The 4,157-nt window shown below is 41.9% G+C and overlaps 1 pseudogene; it reads right to left on the bottom strand.

The window, feature by feature from the left end:
- Positions 1 to 370: 370 nt before the first annotated feature.
- Positions 371 to 522, bottom strand: LOC142356069 (5.8S ribosomal RNA; annotated as a pseudogene).
- Between the last annotated feature and the right edge of the window lie 3,635 nt (positions 523 to 4,157).

The following is a 4,157-nucleotide window of genomic DNA, read 5'->3' as shown; positions in this document are numbered from 1 at the left end:
TCTCTATGTAACTTTCATGTGAAGAAGTTTCGCCAGTCTTTTTGACTGTCTCAAATCTGAGTCATGCTTAGGCTACTAGTTGCTTCATAGTACTTATCGCCTCGAGATCATTGAACAAAACTTGATTTTCACATGTTGCTGTTTCAGCTTCCGCTTACTAGAAACAACATAATACTAGTCTCATTAAGTTCCGTCTCTTTGCAATTTTCTTATGAAGAAAATTCGCCATCACAATGACTCCAGCAGTTCTTGATCAAGGAATGCAATCATTGATCAGAATGCTATTATTTGAATCGGTTCTGCTTTAAGTGTTCCAATTTTATTGGAAGCACCAACAATAGAACATCAATGTGTTCAATCGAGAGTTATATAACCCTGAATCGGACGCAGTCAACAGCCGAAGCCGAGACCGCCTTTTGCGTTAGAGAGGTCGGTAAACAAATCTTGCGATTCATACCGAATTAACACATATAGCTGTGCTCCTCTTCGTAAAGCGAGCCAAGTGATCCCCTGTTGAAGGATGTATTTGGACCAATCTAGTAGCATTTGGTTTCCAACAAGCTCTCCCAAGTTAGCTTACTTATTGGGCTTTTCAACCAATTCGGTTGGCTACAAGCATCATCAAAGTACTAGCCACAGTTTGATCGCAAAATTCTACGACTTTCACATGTTGATGTTTCGGCTTGCGCTTAGCCTACTATAAGCAACATAATACTAGTCATATCATAGAGCGTGATCAGCTTGTGACGTTCTCATGATGAAGTTTCACCAACAGTGTCTCACTTCGAGCTTAAATCCAGCTACTAGTAACTACACAGTACTGACTGCAACGATAACTTTTATCTATACCTTTCACATGCTGCGCTTTCGGCCAGGGCCTACTAACGTCAACATAATACTCGATATAAACTTTTGTTCATGATGCAGCTTCCCCATGCAGAAGTTTCGCCTTCAAATGCTCTCTTGGCCATATGACGTAAGAAAAGGTTACTAGTAACATCACAGTACTAGCCACAGTTTGATTGCAAAATTCTACGACTTTCACATGTTGATGTTTCGGCTTGCGCTTAGCCTACTAGAAGCAACATAATACTAGTCATATCATAGAGCGTGATCAGCTTGTGACGTTCTCATGATGAAGTTTCACCAACAGTGTCTCATTTCGAGCTTAAATCCAGCTACTAGTAACTACACAGTACTGACTGCAACGCTAACTTTTATCTATACCTTTCACATGCTGCGCTTTCGGCCAGGGCCTACTAACGTCAACATAATACTCGATATAAACTTTTGTTCATGATGCAGCTTCCCCATGCAGAAGTTTCGCCTTCAAATGCTCTCTTGGCCATATGACGTAACACAAGGTTACTAGTAACATCACAGTACTAGCCACAATTTGATCGCAAAATTCTACGACTTTCACATGTTGATGTTTCGGCTTGCGCTTAGCCTACTATAAGCAACATAATACTAGTCATATCATAGAGCGTGATCAGCTTGTGACGTTCTCATGATGAAGTTTCACCAACAGTGTCTCACTTCGAGCTTAAATCCAGCTACTAGTAACTACACAGTACTGACTGCAACGATAACTTTTATCTATACCTTTCACATGCTGCGCTTTCGGCCAGGGCCTACTAACGTCAACATAATACTCGATATAAACTTTTGTTCATGATGCAGCTTCCCCATGCAGAAGTTTCGCCTTCAAATGCTCTCTTGGCCATATGACGTAAGAAAAGGTTACTAGTAACATCACAGTACTAGCCACAGTTTGATTGCAAAATTCTACGACTTTCACATGTTGATGTTTCGGCTTGCGCTTAGCCTACTAGAAGCAACATAATACTAGTCATATCATAGAGCGTGATCAGCTTGTGACGTTCTCATGATGAAGTTTCACCAACAGTGTCTCATTTCGAGCTTAAATCCAGCTACTAGTAACTACACAGTACTGACTGCAACGCTAACTTTTATCTATACCTTTCACATGCTGCGCTTTCGGCCAGGGCCTACTAACGTCAACATAATACTCGATATAAACTTTTGTTCATGATGCAGCTTCCCCATGCAGAAGTTTCGCCTTCAAATGCTCTCTTGGCCATATGACGTAACACAAGGTTACTAGTAACATCACAGTACTAGCCACAATTTGATCGCAAAATTCTACGACTTTCACATGTTGATGTTTCGGCTTGCGCTTAGCCTACTAGAAGCAACATAATACTAGTCATATCATGGAGCGTGATCAGCTTGTGACGTTCTCATGATGAAGTTTCACCAACAGTGTCTCATTTCGAGCTTAAATCCAGCTACTAGTAACTACACAGTACTGACTGCAACGATAACTTTTATCTATACCTTTCACATGCTGCGCTTTCGGCCAGGGCCTACTAATGTCAACATAATACTCGATATAAACTTTTGTTCATGATGCAGCTTCCCCATGCAGAAGTTTCGCCTTCAAATGCTCTCTTGGCCATATGACGTAACACAAGGTTACTAGTAACATCACAGTACTAGCCACAATTTGATCGCAAAATTCTACGACTTTCACATGTTGATGTTTCGGCTTGCGCTTAGCCTACTAGAAGCAACATAATACTAGTCATATCATAGAGCTTGATCAGCTTGTGACATTCTCATGATGAAGTTTCACCAACAGTGTCTCATTTTGAGCTTAAATCCAGCTACTAGTAACTACACAGTACTGACTGCAACAATAACTTTTATCTATACCTTTCACATGCTGCGTTTTCGGCCAAGGCCTACTAACGTCAACATAATACTCGATATAAAATTTTGATCATGATGCAGCTTTCCCATGCAGAAGTTTCGCCTTCAAATGCTCTCTTGGCCATATGACGGAACACCAGGTTACTAGTAACATCACAGTACTAGCCACAGTTTGATTGCAAAATTCTACGACTTTCACATGTTGATGTTTCGGCTTGCGCTTAGCCTACTAGAAGCAACATAATACTAGTCATATCATAGAGCGTGATCAGCTTGTGACGTTCTCATGATGAAGTTTCACCAATAGTGTTTCATTCGAATTGGTTCTGCTTTAAGCTCTCCAATTGTTTTGGATGAACCAGTTTTGCCCTTCGAAGCCACTTTTGTGAGCTTTTGTGGGTCTTTACCAAGAGGATATACCTCAAGGCCTCTTTCAATTCCTTTAAGTTCTTTCAACTCCTTTACAGTTTCTAGGTTCACATAGCTGCAAACCTTATTTCTAGTTTTAAGTCTGGCCAACTTGGGGAGAGTTGGTGCAGACCGTGACCAATTCTAGTAGGATGCCACAACAAGAATGTGATCAACTTAGCTTGTCGATGAACCTGCCCCACATTCAAACAACTCTATCGCCTTTTCCTCGTATAGTTATATGCGAGGGCCTCTCATAGAGAGCGCTGTTAGCAACCTTTTCCACATAGACGATAAAGTTGTGAGTGTTTTGCACATGGCTGTTGTCATCACCACGTGACGAGTCAACTCAGCTTGACTCTCTACACTCCGACAAGCTTTGCACATACGCCTTTAGTTCAGTATGTGTCTTTAATCTGACTCCGGTGCCTCAAGCCGGAAAAATTGTCAGATTATGATCATTATCGGTTAGTCATCCCGATGCAAGATCGTATCGTACTGTTTTTGTCTACCTCCAGATTCCGAAGAACAGGAGGAGACTCTCCCAGACCTACATATCTGGGAGAATGTTCAGAGGGCGAGAAGCTGTGGATTACTCTCCCCTAAGAACTGACTAAACTTTACCCTCGTCCAAGGTAAGTTTATTTTAGCTAGCCTTCTATGTAAAGGATCTGAGGCTAAGCTGTGTTTTTTCGAGCCTTTGGCTCGGAGCAAGTTCAGTGGGCGCCCCGAGTAGCTCAACTCTTTCCCACTGAACAGCGCAACGCTCTGTCACTCGCTGGGATTTTTGCGTGTCGGTTCTAACCACGCGACTTGTGGACCTTTTTAGGCCTTTCTCATTCACAAGTCTATAGCTGGGCTTCTATAACCCAGCTTCTGAGATCTAGATAGCTGCAGTTCTGCTAGGCTGCTTTTGCTAACTAGTCTCCCTTTAAGCAGTCCCTTGCCATGACTGCTGAACTATGTATCCACACAAGTAGTTTTTGAGCTCGATACATAATTCGAGATTGGTT

Source organism: Convolutriloba macropyga, unplaced genomic scaffold (assembly GCF_964194025.1).
Source record: "Convolutriloba macropyga unplaced genomic scaffold, txConMacr16.3 SCAFFOLD_3165, whole genome shotgun sequence".
In the NCBI taxonomy this organism is placed as follows: domain Eukaryota; kingdom Metazoa; phylum Xenacoelomorpha; order Acoela; family Convolutidae; genus Convolutriloba; species Convolutriloba macropyga.
Note: the sequence above shows the minus strand (reverse complement) of the source record. Positions and strands in the feature narration are given on the sequence as shown.